This window comes from Pseudophryne corroboree, chromosome 4, assembly GCF_028390025.1.
Source record: "Pseudophryne corroboree isolate aPseCor3 chromosome 4, aPseCor3.hap2, whole genome shotgun sequence".
Classification (NCBI taxonomy): domain Eukaryota; kingdom Metazoa; phylum Chordata; class Amphibia; order Anura; family Myobatrachidae; genus Pseudophryne; species Pseudophryne corroboree.
Genome location: NC_086447.1, coordinates 352,424,538 through 352,442,548, shown reverse-complemented (window position 1 = coordinate 352,442,548; position 18,011 = coordinate 352,424,538). Strand labels below are relative to the sequence as shown.

The 18,011-nt window shown below is 43.1% G+C and overlaps 1 long non-coding RNA gene across 1 annotated transcript in view; it reads left to right on the top strand.

The window, feature by feature from the left end:
* The first annotated feature begins 10,052 nt into the window (after nucleotides 1–10,052).
* LOC134911423 (uncharacterized) overlaps nucleotides 10,053–18,011 on the top strand; it is a 48,918-nt gene continuing 40,959 nt past the window's right edge. The window contains exon 1 of the long non-coding RNA XR_010176555.1: nucleotides 10,053–10,083. This is a non-coding gene — a long non-coding RNA (uncharacterized LOC134911423). The remainder of the gene's footprint in view (nucleotides 10,084–18,011) is intronic.

The following is an 18,011-nucleotide window of genomic DNA, read 5'->3' as shown; positions in this document are numbered from 1 at the left end:
TATATGAAAGAGATGAATATAACTTTGTCCGAGTGCAAAACCTGATACATTGCAAATGTATCATAAAGTTTATTACTGTTATTATAATAAAACATATCATTTAATGCTAAAGATATAAACTATGGCAGTCTTCATAATGCAAACTGTTACAACTCCATATACATTGTCACACTATTACTCATTGCTGTCAATCAGAAGGAAATTTCCAGCTGTATCCAGTTAACCGTCCTATAAAATAGTAATCCTAACAATACTTGTCAGAAATCAAAAGTAGAAGATTAAACCATATGCCAATATTGTTATGTTTATGATTGAAAATGCTTTATTCTTTGCAGATAGTAATATAAGTGGGCATATTATACAATATTCAAGATTTATAGACGATTTATTTATGATTTGGCAGGGGGATGTGTCAATTCTATTATCATTAATTGAGACACATAATTCATCAATTAGTCCAATTAAATTTACACACACAGTGTCTCAGAACACTATTAATTTTCTGGACGTTAAAGTCACAATTATTGAGGGCAGCATCCACACAAGTTTATATGTGAAACCCACAGATAGAAATACATTTTTGAAAGCACAAAGTTGCCACCCTAGAGCAATGATCAATAGTTTACCCTATTCCCAAATGATCCGTATACATAGGATCAATAGTAATTATAACACAGCAGAACGTGAAATCGATTCATTAATACAGAAGTTTATTCTCCGTGGATACAATAAAAAATCTCTATTAATTGATAAACAACGTGTGCTATCTATGGATAGATTATCTTTATTAAATAAAAGAACAGAAAGAAAACACCTTATAAAAAATCTTCCATGGGTGAGCACATATAATACCTCTTCGGAGAGTATAATAAAAGCGGCTAAAAGGAACTGGCCTATTATCCAGAGTGATCTGAACCTGGGGTTGCAGGATTATAAGATAATTCCTTGTTACAAACGAGGAAGAAGCCTAAAGGATATATTGGTAAAGACGGATACGACATGTTCAACCGGTCAAGTGGGCATTAGAGATGAGCGGGTTCGGTTCCTCTGAATCCGAACCCGCCCGAACTTCAGGTTTTTTACACGGGTCCGAGCAGGCTCGGATCTTCCCGCCTTGCTCGGCTAACCCGAGCGCGCCCGAACGTCATCATCACGCTGTCGGATTCTCGCGAGGCTCGGATTCTATCGCGAGACTCGGATTCTATATAAGGAGCCGCGCGTCGCCACCATTTTCACACGTGCATTGAGAGTCATAGGGAGAGGACGTGGCTGGCGTCCTCTCCGTTTAGAGAAGAGAGAGACACAGTATTTTGGGGAGCATTATTAGGAGGAGTACTACTATACTGTATACTACTATACTACTTGCTGAAGTGATATTTATAGATTAGATAATAGATAGTGTGACTGTAAGTGTATTATCTGACTTGTGGGGGAGACACTGACAGTGGGGAGCAGTTAGAGTCTGAGAGCAGGACTCAGGAGTACATATAACGTACAGTGCACACTTTTGCTGCCAGAGTCAGTGCCACACTGCCATTGTTGTGACCACACTGACCACCAGTATAATAATATATTTTGTGATTGTCTGCTTAGGCCTCGGAGTACTAGTTGCAAGTTGCAACGTGACCTGAAGTGACCACCAGTTTAATAATCAATCACCACCAGTTTAATATATATATATATATATATATATATATATAATTGTATATAATATATATATATATATATAATATTGTATACCACCTACCCGTGTTTTTTTTTTTTTTCATTCTTCTTTATACATACTACTATAGTAGCTTACTGTAGCAGTCTGCAGTGCTGTGCTGACCTGACAGTGTCCAGCAGGTCCGTCATCAGTCATTACATAATAAATATATATAGTACCTGTCCGGCTGCAGTACTAGTGATATTATATTGATTTCATCTCATTATCAATAATTTATCATCCAGTCTAGACTCTATATTAGCAGCAGACACAGTACGTTAGTCCACGGCTTTAGCTACCTCTGTGTCGGCATTCGGCAGTCCATCCATAATTGTATACCACCTACCCGTGGTTTTTTTTTTTTCTTTCTTCTTTGTACATACTACTATAGAGTATAGTAGCTTACTGTAGCAGTCTGCGGTGCTGCTGAGCTGACAGTGTCCAGCAGGTCCGTCATCAGTCATCATTACCTAATAAATATATTATCTACCTGTCCGGCTGCAGTACTAGTGATATTATATATACATACATATATATATTGATTTCATCTCATTATCAATCATCCAGTCTATATTAGCAGCAGACACAGTACGTTAGTCCACGGCTGTAGCTACCTCTGTGTCGGCACTCGGCAGTCCATCCATAATTGTATACCACCTACCCGTGGTTTTTTTTTTTTTTTCTTCTTTGTACATACTACTATAGTATAGTAGCTTACTGTAGCAGTCTGCGGTGCTGCTGAGCTGACAGTGTCCAGCAGGTCCGTCATCAGTCATCATTACCTAATAAATATATTATCTACCTGTCCGGCTGCAGTACTAGTGATATTATATATACATACATATATATATTGATTTCATCTCATTATCAATCATCCAGTCTATATTAGCAGCAGACACAGTACGTTAGTCCACGGCTGTAGCTACCTCTGTGTCGGCACTCGGCAGTCCATCCATAATTGTATACCACCTACCCGTGTTTTTTTTTTTTTCTTTCTTCTTGGTACATACTACTATAGTATAGTAGCTTACTGTAGCAGTCTGCGGTGCTGCTGAGCTGACAGTGTCCAGCAGGTCCGTCATCAGTCATCATTACCTAATAAATATATTATCTACCTGTCCGGCTGCAGTACTAGTGATATTATATATACATACATATATATATTGATTTCATCTCATTATCAATCATCCAGTCTATATTAGCAGCAGACACAGTACGTTAGTCCACGGCTGTAGCTACCTCTGTGTCGGCACTCGGCAGTCCATCCATAATTGTATACCACCTACCCGTGGTTTTTTTTTTCTTTCTTCTTTGTACATACTACTATAGTATAGTAGCTTACTGTAGCAGTCTGCGGTGCTGCTGAGCTGACAGTGTCCAGCAGGTCCGTCATCAGTCATCATTACCTAATAAATATATTATCTACCTGTCCAGGTGCAGTACTAGTGATATTATATATACATACATATATATATTGATTTCATCTCATTATCAATCATCCAGTCTATATTAGCAGCAGACACAGTACGTTAGTCCACGGCTGTAGCTACCTCTGTGTCGGCACTCGGCAGTCCATCCATAATTGTATACCACCTACCCGTGGTTTTTTTTTTTTCTTTCTTCTTTGTACATACTACTATAGAGTATAGTAGCTTACTGTAGCAGTCTGCGGTGCTGCTGAGCTGACAGTGTCCAGCAGGTCCGTCATCAGTCATCATTACCTAATAAATATATTATCTACCTGTCCGGCTGCAATACTAGTGATATTATATATACATATATATATATATTGATTTCATCTCATTATCAATCATCCAGTCTATATTAGCAGCAGACACAGTACGTTAGTCCACGGCTGTAGCTACCTCTGTGTCGGCACTCGGCAGTCCATCCATAACTGTATACCACCTACACGTGGTTTTTTTTTTTTCTTTCTTCTTTGTACATGCTACTATAGTATAGTAGCTTACTGTAGCAGTCTGCGGTGCTGCTGAGCTGACAGTGTCCAGCAGGTCCGTCATCAGTCATCATTACCTAATAAATATATTATCTACCTGTCCGGCTGCAGTACTAGTGATATTATATATACATACATATATATATTGATTTCATCTCATTATCAATCATCCAGTCTATATTAGCAGCAGACACAGTACGGTAGTCCACGGCTGTAGCTACCTCTGTGTCGGCACTCGGCAGTACATCCATAAGTATACTAGTATCCATCCATCTCCATTGTTTACCTGAGGTGCCTTTTAGTTGTGCCTATTAAAATATGGAGAACAAAAATGTTGAGGTTCCAAAATTAGGGAAAGATCAAGATCCACTTCCACCTCGTGCTGAAGCTGCTGCCACTAGTCATGGCCGAGACGATGAAATGCCAGCAACGTTGTCTGCCAAGGCCGATGCCCAATGTCATAGTACAGAGCATGTCAAATCCAAAACACCAAATATCAGTAAAAAAAGGACTCCAAAACCTAAAATAAAATTGTCGGAGGAGAAGCGTAAACTTGCCAATATGCCATTTACCACACGGAGTGGCAAGGAACGGCTGAGGCCCTGGCCTATGTTCATGGCTAGTGGTTCAGCTTCACATGAGGATGGAAGCACTCAGCCTCTCGCTAGAAAACTGAAAAGACTCAAGCTGGCAAAAGCACCGCAAAGAACTGTGCGTTCTTCGAAATCCCAAATCCACAAGGAGAGTCCAATTGTGTCGGTTGCGATGCCTGACCTTCCCAACACTGGACATGAAGAGCATGCGCCTTCCACCATTTGCACGCCCCCTGCAAGTGCTGGAAGGAGCACCCGCAGTCCAGTTCCTGATAGTCAGATTGAAGATGTCAGTGTTGAAGTACACCAGGATGAGGAGGATATGGGTGTTGCTGGCGCTGGGGAGGAAATTGACCAGGAGGATTCTGATGGTGAGGTGGTTTGTTTAAGTCAGGCACCCGGGGAGACACCTGTTGTCCGTGGGAGGAATATGGCCGTTGACATGCCTGGTGAAAATACCAAAAAAATCAGCTCTTCAGTGTGGAGGTATTTCAACAGAAAAGCGGACAACAGGTGTCAAGCCGTGTGTTGCCTTTGTCAAGCTGTAATAAGTAGGGGTAAGGACGTTAACCACCTCGGAACATCCTCCCTTATACGTCACCTGCAGCGCATTCATAATAAGTCAGTGACAAGTTCAAAAACTTTGGGTGACAGCGGAAGCAGTCCACTGACCAGTAAATCCCTTCCTCTTGTAACCAAGCTCACGCAAACCACCCCACCAACTCCCTCAGTGTCAATTTCCTCCTTCCCCAGGAATGCCAATAGTCCTGCAGGCCATGTCACTGGCAATTCTGACGATTCCTCTCCTGCCTGGGATTCCTCCAATGCATCCTTGCGTGTAACGCCTACTGCTGCTGGCGCTGCTGTTGTTGCTGCTGGGAGTCGATGGTCATCCCAGAGGGGAAGTCGTAAGACCACTTTTACTACTTCCACCAAGCAATTGACTGTCCAACAGTCCTTTGCGAGGAAGATGAAATATCACAGCAGTCATCCTACTGCAAAGCGGATAACTGAGGCCTTGGCATCCTGGGTGGTGAGAAACGTGGTTCCGGTATCCATCATTACTGCAGAGCCAACTAGAGACTTGTTGGAGGTACTGTGTCCCCGGTACCAAATACCATCTAGGTTCCATTTCTCTAGGCAGGCGATACCGAAAATGTACACAGACCTCAGAAAAAGAGTCACCAGTGTCCTAAAAAATGCAGCTGTACCCAATGTCCACTTAACCACGGACATGTGGACAAGTGGAGCAGGGCAGGGTCAGGACTATATGACTGTGACAGCCCACTGGGTAGATGTATGGACTCCCGCCACAAGAACAGCAGCGGCGGCACCAGTAGCAGCATCTCGCAAACGCCAACTCTTTCCTAGGCAGGCTACGCTTTGTATCACCGGTTTCCAGAATACGCACACAGCTGAAAACCTCTTACGGCAACTGAGGAAGATCATCGCGGAATGGCTTACCCCAATTGGACTCTCCTGTGGATTTGTGGCATCGGACAACGCCAGCAATATTGTGTGTGCATTAAATATGGGCAAATTCCACCACGTCCCATGTTTTGCACATACCTTGAATTTGGTGGTGCAGAATTATTTAAAAAACGACAGGGGCGTGCAAGAGATGCTGTCGGTGGCCAGAAGAATTGTGGGACACTTTCGGCGTACAGGCACCACGTACAGAAGACTGGAGCACCACCAAAAACTACTGAACCTGCCCTGCCATCATCTGAAGCAAGAAGTGGTAACGAGGTGGAATTCAACCCTCTATATGCTTCAGAGGTTGGAGGAGCAGCAAAAGGCCATTCAAGCCTATACAATTGAGCACGATATAGGAGGTGGAATGCACCTGTCTCAAGCGCAGTGGAGAATGATTTCAACGTTGTGCAAGGTTCTGATGCCCTTTGAACTTGCCACACGTGAAGTCAGTTCAGACACTGCCAGCCTGAGTCAGGTCATTCCCCTCATCAGGCTTTTGCAGAAGAAGCTGGAGACATTGAAGGAGGAGCTAACACGGAGCGATTCCGCTAGGCATGTGGGACTTGTGGATGGAGCCCTTAATTCGCTTAACAAGGATTCACGGGTGGTCAATCTGTTGAAATCAGAGCACTACATTTTGGCCACCGTGCTCGATCCTAGATTTAAAGCCTACCTTGGATCTCTCTTTCCGGCAGACACAAGTCTGCTGGGGTTGAAAGACCTGCTGGTGAGAAAATTGTCAAGTCAAGCGGAACGCGACCTGTCAACATCTCCTCCTTCACATTCTCCCGCAACTGGGGGTGCGAGGAAAAGGCTCAGAATTCCGAGCCCACCCGCTGGCGGTGATGCAGGGCAGTCTGGAGCGACTGCTGATGCTGACATCTGGTCCGGACTGAAGGACCTGACAACGATTACGGACATGTCGTCTACTGTCACTGCATATGATTCTCTCACCATTGAAAGAATGGTGGAGGATTATATGAGTGACCGCATCCAAGTAGGCACGTCACACAGTCCGTACTTATACTGGCAGGAAAAAGAGGCAATTTGGAGGCCCTTGCACAAACTGGCTTTATTCTACCTAAGTTGCCCTCCCACAAGTGTGTACTCCGAAAGAGTGTTTAGTGCCGCCGCTCACCTTGTCAGCAATCGGCGTACGAGGTTACATCCAGAAAATGTGGAGAAGATGATGTTCATTAAAATGAATTATAATCAATTCCTCCGTGGAGACATTGACCAGCAGCAATTGCCTCCACAAAGTACACAGGGAGCTGAGATGGTGGATTCCAGTGGGGACGAATTGATAATCTGTGAGGAGGGGGATGTACACGGTGATATATCGGAGGATGATGATGAGGTGGACATCTTGCCTCTGTAGAGCCAGTTTGTGCAAGGAGAGATTAATTGCTTCTTTTTTGGTGGGGGTCCAAACCAACCCGTCATTTCAGTCACAGTCGTGTGGCAGACCCTGTCACTGAAATGATGGGTTGGTTAAAGTGTGCATGTCCTGTTTATACAACATAAGGGTGGGTGGGAGGGCCCAAGGACAATTCCATCTTGCACCTCTTTTTTCTTTAATTTTTCTTTGCGTCATGTGCTGTTTGTGGAATGTTTTTTGGAAGGGCCATCCTGCGTGACACTGCAGTGCCACTCCTAGATGGGCCCGGTGTTTGTGTCGGCCACTAGGGTCGCTTATCTTACTCACACAGCTACCTCATTGCGTCTCTTTTTTTCTTTGCGTCATGTGCTGTTTGGGGAGGGTTTTTTGGAAGGGCCATCCTGCGTGACACTGCAGTGCCACTCCTAGATGGGCACGGTGTTTGTGTCGGCCACTAGGGTCGCTTATCTTACTCACACAGCTACCTCATTGCGCCTCTTTTTTTCTTTGCGTCATGTGCTGTTTGGGGAGGGTTTTTTGGAAGGGCCATCCTGCGTGACACTGCAGTGCCACTCCTAGATGGGCCCGGTGTTTGTGTCGGCCACTAGGGTCGCTTATCTTACTCACACAGCTACCTCATTGCGCCTCTTTTTTTCTTTACGTCATGTGCTGTTTGGGGAGGGTTTTTTGGAAGGGCCATCCTGCGTGACACTGCAGTGCCACTCCTAGATGGGCCCGGTGTTTGTGTCGGCCACTAGGGTCGCTTATCTTACTCACACAGCTACCTCATTGCGCCTCTTTTTTTCTTTGCGTCATGTGCTGTTTGGGGAGGGTTTTTTGGAAGGGCCATCCTGCGTGACACTGCAGTGCCACTCCTAGATGGGCACGGTGTTTGTGTCGGCCACTAGGGTCGCTTATCTTACTCACACAGCTACCTCATTGCGCCTCTTTTTTTCTTTGCGTCATGTGCTGTTTGGGGAGGGTTTTTTGGAAGGGCCATCCTGCGTGACACTGCAGTGCCACTCCTAGATGGGCCCGGTGTTTGTGTCGGCCACTAGGGTCGCTTATCTTACTCACACAGCTACCTCATTGCGCCTCTTTTTTTCTTTGCGTCATGTGCTGTTTGGGGAGGGTTTTTTGGAAGGGCCATCCTGCGTGACACTGCAGTGCCACTCCTAGATGGGCCCGGTGTTTGTGTCGGCCACTAGGGTCGCTTATCTTACTCACACAGCTACCTCATTGCGCCTCTTTTTTTCTTTGCGTCATGTGCTGTTTGGGGAGGGTTTTTTGGAAGGGCCATCCTGCGTGACACTGCAGTGCCACTCCTAGATGGGCCCGGTGTTTGTGTCGGCCACTAGGGTCGCTTATCTTACTCACACAGCTACCTCATTGCGCCTCTTTTTTTCTTTGCGTCATGTGCTGTTTGGGGAGTGTTTTTTGGAAGGGCCATCCTGCGTGACACTGCAGTGCCACTCCTAGATGGGCACGGTGTTTGTGTCGGCCACTAGGGTCGCTTAGCTTAGTCATCCAGCGACCTAGGTGCAAATTTTAGGACTAAAAATAATATTGTGAGGTGTGAGGTATTCAGAATAGACTGAAAATGAGTGGAAATTATGGTTTTTGAGGTTAATAATACTTTGGGATCAAAATGACCCCCAAATTCTATGATTTAAGCTGTTTTTTAGTGTTTTTAAAAAAAAACACCCGAATCCGACAAAAAAAATTCGGTGAGGTTTTGCCAAAACGCGGTCGAACCCAAAACACGGCCGCGGAACCGAACCCTAAACCAAAACACAAAACCCGAAAAATTTCAAGTGCACATCTCTAGTGGGCATCTTTGGCCCCAAGAAAACTGGTTGTTTTAAATGCACATGTTTGACCTGTCAATTTCTCCTGACAGGGGATGTTTTTTACCACCCACATACGGGCGCACCTTATAAGATCAAGCACCATTTTACCTGTAATTCTAGTTTCGTGATATATCAGATTGTTTGCCCATGCGGCCTCAGTTATATTGGTAAGACAGAATCGAAATTTAAAGAACGCATGGGTAACCACAGGGCGGCAATCCGCGCAGCAATCACATCGGGCTCTGGTGAACAACCGGTAGCTCGTCATTTTGCGGAAAAAAAACACACACTGTCTAGTTTGAGGTACCGTATGATAGATACCATTCTGCCTAATGTACGAGGTGGCAACAGATCGTTAAAGTTATTACGTCTGGAGGCTAGATGGATACATAGGTTAAATGTATTATCCCCAAAGGGGTTAAATGAATGTATTACATATTCTAATCTACGATGACAACATTTGTCAGGTTATATCAGTATGGAGATAATTGTTGCTTTTGTGAGTATTTATGTGGGACATCAACAGCCTCTCAAATTCGTCTTTTAGATGGTTTAATCTTCTACTTTTGATTTCTGACAAGTATTGTTAGGATTACTATTTTATAGGACGGTTAACTGGATACAGCTGGAAATTTCCTTCTGATTGACAGCAATGAGTAATAGTGTGACAATGTATATGGAGTTGTAACAGTTTGCATTATGAAGACTTCCATAGTTTATATCTTTAGCATTTAATGATATGTTTTATTATAATAACAGTAATAAACTTTATATGATACATTTGCAATGTATCAGGTTTTGCACTCGGACAAAGTTATATTCATCTCTTTCATATAGCGTTCGTGTTTATACAGTGTAGCTTTTTTAGTCCGCTTTACAATGCATCTTCTTTCTCCCCTTTTTTTTTTTAAATATGTGCTGCACTTAAGGTGGTTAGTGAAAGTTTTTTATATTTTTCTTATAAATGTTAGTCAATTATATTTACACGTGATGGCTGACAAATTTACTTGGGCAGTTACTATGACAACCAATTATACTGAGGTCATAGAGATCGACCTCTGTCTGAGGCTGATGATGTCAGAATTATTCACACACTGGTGTTCGGGGTGATTTTCCCGCGTGAGGTATGCCTTTTTCTTATGTGGTATGTCTATATAAATGTGTTGTATGTACTGTTATATTACTTCCTGATGACAATTTGACGAAATAAATTGAAACGTTGAAGCAAGAAGGACTGAGGTCCATTTATTTCTGAGATCAGCATGAGTGCCGCACCATGGAATGATTATTAAGTTATCTTTGTGAGGGCACCGGCGACAGCAAACACCAAGGCTTACATGGAGTGCCGGACCACAGCTGCCTAGTATATATATATATATATATATACTAGCTGGATACCCGCGCTTCGCTATGGAATTTCAAGTATAATCACAAAGAGATGAAAAGCGCTGGTATTCAAGCAAGTTTAATACTGCTTTTAAAAAAAATTACATATAAAACACAAAACTACATATATAACAATTGTGATATATATGTATAAAATCAACAAACACAGAAGATCAGCAATTAAAATTACAACAGGACATGTTCCAGTCACTGCTGCCAATCTTTGCCAGGCTGCACCTCTAGGCGGGCCTTCCCCAGATTGATGCTGTGAAAAGGCTGGTGCTGAGGAGAATAATCCGTCTCCTTCTCTGCCCTGTCCAGCCTCTGATGCTGCCCTGCTCAGTGCTGTAAATAGGCTGACTCTATTCCAAAGGGCCCTAGGTCTCCTTGCTTAGCTTCTCGATCTCCTTAGGGCTCTTCCTTTGAGGTAGAAAGGTAAAGATATTTCACCGAACACTTAAGGTCACTGGGAGAGCTGTCGGTACCCTTTGCATAGCAGATAAGCAGTTGCTGACTATCAAGCTTTCCTTTAATGCATTTAAGAGTAAAAATATCTATCTCTCTTTTCCTCCTTTTGCTCTCTGAGAGGATTTGCAATGTTTAGTTAACCCAAGTGACACGTTTACCTCTGATAATTGAGACACTATCCTCTCATGACTGGAAATAGATTGGTTAAATACTTATATCTGAAATCTACATATATAAAATGCAAATACCACTGACTCATCACAAAATCTCCTTAACCATAAGGCTGGTTTATTTGAATAATGGAGTGCTCTGCAACTGTCACTGGCAAGAAAGTCCAGGAACAGAGCATTGTGTCCTCCCTCCTCCGTGACTTGGTATTGCTGGTACCATGCATTCTTTATAGCCTAGGCTGGGTGGGTTGTCATAACGCTCCTCTGTGAGGGGGGAATTCTCAATAATCATCTCACCCCATTTTGAAAAATCCTTTCTTAGTGGATGCCTACGTCACAAAAGCAAGCTACTGTCCAAATGTCAAGTTCAGACAGACAGACAGATATACACATAGATACAGGTATGCACTGCTTCTGTCCTGGTAGACAGCGCCTATATAGGGAACTCAGCAATTCAATGCATGTGTGTGTAAACTGCTGGAGTAAACAACATAAACAGCCTAAGCAGGTATGGAAAAAGAGGGAGTCAGTGAGCTTGTGATGCAAGTTCCTGAACTGAAGGCTGCAAAGCACACTGAGAGATCTCTGTGTGGGAGGACTTAAAGTGACAATTTACTAATCAGTCCTGGCTCTATCTCAGTCCTGTCATTTGTAATGTATTAGTTCAGCCATTATCCAAAAGGTCTGTCTGATTATTGCCGCGCCTCATTGACATTAAAGGGAAACCCCTCATCTTTCAAGATCATTTCGCTAAATAGATATTGTCAATGTATACATAGAGACAAAGGCTCTGATACCTTTAATGGGAACTTCTGCATTAATTGTGACTGCATTACTGAATTGCAAGCTATGTTCTTAACCAAAATAAGTATGTAATCCTTCACTTTCATTTTGTTATTATTATCATTTATAAATTGGACAAATTCCTACTATTATGTGTTATTAATGCCAGTTTTCCTGTATATTCTGTTTTTTTTTCTTCGTAGTTTTTTGCACAAAAAAAAATAAAAATCCTTTTTTCAGTTATTCTGCAGTTTGACAATATTGGTTCTTAAATCTCTTTTCTTACAACCATAGTGGTACATTACACTAAATCATACTTGCCTACTCTCTCAGATACTGCGGGAGACACCTGATTTTTTTGTGTAGTCCCTCACAGCCCTGGATGAGGCTAGTGAAGTGGGCTTCCTAGTGAAGTGGGCAGAATGGGGAGATTAATATGAGGAATCCCTGTATTCTCAAAGAGGCTGTGGGGGCTAGTGACGCGTCTCTATGTAAAGGCGCCATTTGGCTCTGCCCTATGCAAATCTGAGACAATTGCAACAGTTTTCCCACAGGGGGCATGGCCTAATGACGTGACTAGCCCAGTCACGACCCCCATCACTTCCATCTAAATCAAATACAAGGTAGGTAAGTATTAACTAAATATGTTTCATCAAAATTTTCCATATGGGCATTTAATGGGATGCAGTTAATTTACCAACTGTCAGGAGACCGATGCCGGAATCATGAAAGCTGGTGAAATGCAGACGATTGGAATTCCGACTGAAGCCCCAAGTCCACACTCAGGTAGTGGTCCATGCCACCACCCGATGGGGAATATAAAAGTGTGGCGAGGGAAGCTCGCCAATGGCCCAGAAGAAATCCTGTGAGGGGACTCACTGTGCTCACCGCAGGGATTCCAGTTGTCTGGATTCCGACACCAGTCTCCTGACCGCCGGGATCCCAACTGCTGATATTAAGTTCCGGACCCCATTTATTATGAAATAATACAGACATGTCCTCATACACTATTGCTGCAGTCATGCCAAACAGTCCTTCTCAGCACACCAGGTTCTGTGCAACTTGACTTCTGCCAAGCATTTATTTGGCTTGACTGTGCATCCCAAGATCCTCCAACATAGGACTACAAGGATCAGCATACCCTCCAACTACTAATCCCATTCATGCCCCACAGGACAGTGATAAACTGGAAGTTGTTCATGTCATGACCCATGCTATTTCAAGTAGGAATATGCCTGTTAATATCAATGTATGTGATATCAAGATATCTGATTGCTGTATTTTGTATTGAGAAACATGTCTGTGGATGACACCTGGTTTGATAATTAATTGCCTTGTAGTGTTTACTCTGGCACACCAGGGGCCCAGAACAACCATGGAACTCCCCAGTAAACCATTCAAAGGTTTGTGCTATGTGGAAAGGTGGCAAGCTTCAGTGCTCTTCCTCTGAGCTTATAAAATCTGCCCAGGTCTGTATATTGTGTCAATTTACATTGCAAAGGAACAGAATTTCAGAGGCTAGGGTCAGGCCTGGCTTGTGTCATTTCAAACAAGTTGTTTACATTCACAACAGGGGGTGCATCCTTATGGGTCAGCAAAGATGTTTTGGCTACAACAGGGGATAAATGTCCCTTTAGCCGGTTGTAAAAACTGTCCCAGTATAATGTTCATTCTGCATGAGGTTATTCAAGGATACAGATGATCCATAAATCTCCAACGGGAGGCCTCGTCCCATAACTATTGAATCCAAAGAGACTGGATTGGTTTGTTTTGTTTATTTTCCTATTTTTTATTTTATTTGAAATTGTATTTATCTGTGTGACTTTCCATCACTATATTCTTGTAACTTCTTTTTTTCTGTAACAATAAACTTTGAAGTTTTTACTTGGATTAAAAATTCTTAATCTAAGATCTGGAATTTGTGTTTTAACATCCAAGCCTGGAACCTAGGTTCATGTTATCTAATTTTTAAGTATTAAAAATGTTGTGTGCGGATGAGAGCAGAAGCTCGCCCTGGGCATGGTCCCTCAAAGTCGCTTGGCCTGACTGGCGCAGTGACTGGTACTTCTGCTGGTGGCAGTTACCATGTGGATTTACCACACATGCTAAGGAAATCAGTAAAATGTCATGGGCAGCATTCTCAGATTGGCGTATCTGGAGAATTGCCTCGCCAGGATCGTGACAGTTTATATCAATTTATAGGCCCATCTGGACTAGAAAAACAAGCAAAAAATTCCCCCAGCATGCTAGTCTAGATTAATCCTTGGTTTGGGGGAAAGCTGGAACTGTCAGGAATCTGGAATATCAGACCAGACTGGTTGCCAACAGTAGCCTGTGCCACTGTGAAGCACTCTGTGCACATCCCTGTGTATGACACACATCAAATGGTGCAGGGAGATGTTGCAGCACCCTCCTGACCTGCAGCTGATGCACTTGGGCAGAGAAAATGAGAGCGGCACAGTGAATTTTGCCACTTTGGAGCTCTCTATGACTGTCCCCACGTATGTGACAGCTGTCACACAGCAAACTGTGCAGGTAGACATGCACAAAGAAATCCACAGCAGCTGAGGTTGCTACATGTAGTTGGTCCTGTCCAGTCTAGTCTGGCATTCACCTAATCCCATTAAACCCTCTTTTACAGACACCTGATTCATCAGCCCCCCATCATTGGTGGACAGCGGGTCTGATCACACCCTAGGGCATTTTAAATAGATACTCCTGGTATGCTGTAATCAGGTCCAGATGTGAACAAGCTCAATGCAAAACATACGTCACTGGAGAGGGTGTCTCAGGTGCGTGTAGCGCTCACATGACCCGCAGCAGTCAGAAGCGGCTGGGAGAAAGCCGCTCAGCTGATAAAATCACACAGCTCCCTCACCACTGCAACTAGAAGCGTTCAGAAGCGAAGCCAGATAGAGACACACAGCAGTCGTGGCCACCACAGTATTACAGTGGGATCTGGAAAACAACTCTTTACTCTATCAGACCTCAGGTATACTCAGTCGACTCTCTCATCTCCTGTACACTATAACGTCTCCCTGCAATGTATTAAACACCAGGGATTGTGAACAGCTACATCGAGGGACAGCAGAAGTTGACATCACTTTTCTTTCTTCCATCTCAGTGTGTGGCAGTACCCCACTTTCATTATACCCATTCACTGCTATACAGCACATGGGATAACAGTAGATGGGATACCTCACGTTGGCACAGAGATCTCTATATATCTTTTTCACCAATTTCTCCTTGTCACTATTTAATACAAACTAAATCATGTCATAAATTTGGAGATTTTTGCTTTATGACATTATGGGGGGAATTCAAATGTTTGAAAAGTCAGTTGGGTGTCTGTTTTTTCCTATCTAATAGACAGGAAAAAACAAACACCCGACCAACCAACTTTTTAAACATTTGAATTCCCCCCTATGAATTGAGTGGTCAAACTGTTAATTAGGAGAAATTATCTTGCTATACTATTGAACATCACATCAAGTTTTTTAACTGATCATCTAAATATACCAACAGTATAAGCTCAACTATTTATGTTTGGCTTCATATTGACATTTATGTCTCGCTGTCAATCATACTGCAATTGAGAGATCCAGTTATTTACTGTGCTGTTAGTCTGACTGAATGCTTACATCATATATGAGCGGTCATCTATCAGTCTAACCATTTGCTGAGTGGATTTATTTATCTATATTACGATCAGAAAGGGCACCAAACTCAGAGGCATCTAACTATTTGCAGTAAACTAATACCAATAGCTACAATTGTTGCTAAGCATAGTCTAACCAGCGAAGAATTCTGTCTTGATTACAAAATTATGTTTTTCATACAATGGTGATGTTAAAAGTTTAGTGCTTTGCCAACCTTACAAATAGCTACAATTGTTGGCAAACATAATCTAGCCAGAGAAAAAAAACTGTGACTTTGTTGCAAAACTATCAACCTGCTATAACTCTGTCTCCTTTGCCAAACCTGACTGCTGCCACAAATTAGAGATGAGCGGGTTCGGTTTCTCTGAAACCGAACCCGCACGAACTTCATGTTTTTTTCACGGGTCCGAGCAGACTCGGATCCTCCCGCCTTGCTCGGTTAACCCGAGCGCGCCCGAACGTCATCATGACGCTGTCGGATTCTCGCGAGACTCGGATTCTATATAAGGAGCCGCGCGTCGCCGCCATTTTCACACGTGCATTGAGATTGATAGGGAGAGGACGTGGCTGGCGTCCTCTCCATTAGAAATTAGATTAGAAGAGAGAGAGAGATTGTGCAGAGTCAGACAGAGTTTACCACAGTGACCAGTGCAGTTGTTGTTAGTTAACTTTTATTTATTTTAATATAATATATCCGTTCTCTGCTATATCCGTTCTCTGCCTGAAAAAAAACGATACACAGCAGCAGCCAGTCACACAGTGTGACTCAGTCTGTGTGCACTCAGCTCAGCCCAGTGTGCTGCACATCAATGTATAAAAGGCAAAGCTTATAATAATTGTGGGGGAGACTGGGGAGCACTGCAGGTTGTTATAGCAGGAGCCCCCAGGAGTACATAATATTATATTAATTTAAAATTAAACAGTGCACACTTTTGCTGCAGGAGTGCCACTGCCAGTGTGACTAGTGGTGACCAGTGCCTGACCACCAGTATAGTAGTATATTGTTGTATGTATTGTATACTATCTCTTTATCAACCAGTCTATATTAGCAGCAGACACAGTACAGTGCGGTAGTTCACGGCTGTGGCTACCTCTGTGTCGGCAGTCGGAACTCGGCAGGCAGTCCGTCCATCCATAATTGTATTACAATATATACCACCTAACCGTGGTATTTTTTTTTCTTTCTTTATACCGTCGTCATAGTGTCATACTAGTTGTTACGAGTATACTACTATCTCTTTATCAACCAGTGTACAGTGCGGTAGTTCACGGCTGTGGCTACCTCTGTGTCGGCAGTCGGCAGGCAGTCCGTCCATCCATAATTGTATTATTATTATAATATATACCACCTAACCGTGGTTTTTTTTTCATTCTTTATACCGTCGTCATAGTGTCATACTAGTTGTTACGAGTATACTACTATCTCTTTATCAACCAGTGTACAGTGCGGTAGTTCACGGCTGTGGCTACCTCTGTGTCGGCAGTCGGCAGGCAGTCCGTCCATCCATAATTGTATTATTATTATAATATATACCACCTAACCGTGGTTTTTTTTTCATTCTTTATACCGTCGTCATAGTGTCATACTAGTTGTTACGAGTATACTACTATCTCTTTATCAACCAGTGTACAGTGCGGTAGTTCACGGCTGTGGCTACCTCTGTGTCGGCAGTCGGCAGGCAGTCCGTCCATCCATAATTGTATTATTATTATAATATATACCACCTAACTGTGGTATTTTTTTTTCTTTCTTTATACCGTCGTCATAGTGTCATACTAGTTGTTACGAGTATACTACTATCTCTTTATCAACCAGTGTACAGTGCGGTAGTTCACGGCTGTGGCTACCTCTGTGTCGGCAGTCGGCAGGCAGTCCGTCCATCCATAATTGTATTATTATTATAATATATACCACCTAACCGTGGTTTTTTTTTCATTCTTTATACCGTCGTCATAGTGTCATACTAGTTGTTACGAGTATACTACTATCTCTTTATCAACCAGTGTACAGTGCGGTAGTTCACGGCTGTGGCTACCTCTGTGTCGGCAGTCGGCAGGCAGTCCGTCCATCCATAATTGTATTATTATTATAATATATACCACCTAACCGTGGTTTTTTTATACCACCTAACCGTGGCAGTCCGTCCATAATTGTATACTAGTATCCAATCCATCCATCTCCATTGTTTACCTGAGGTGCCTTTTAGTTCTGCCTATAAAATATGGAGAACAAAAAAGTTGAGGTTCCAAAATTAGGGAAAGATCAAGATCCACTTCCACCTCGTGCTGAAGCTGCTGCCACTAGTCATGGCCGAGACGATGAAATGCCAGCAACGTCGTCTGCCAAGGCCGATGCCCAATGTCATAGTACAGAGCATGTCAAATCCAAAACACCAAATATCAGAAAAAAAAGGACTCCAAAACCTAAAATAAAATTGTCGGAGGAGAAGCGTAAACTTGCCAATATGCCATTTACCACACGGAGTGGCAAGGAACGGCTGAGGCCCTGGCCTATGTTCATGGCTAGTGGTTCAGCTTCACATGAGGATGGAAGCACTCAGCCTCTCGCTAGAAAACTGAAAAGAC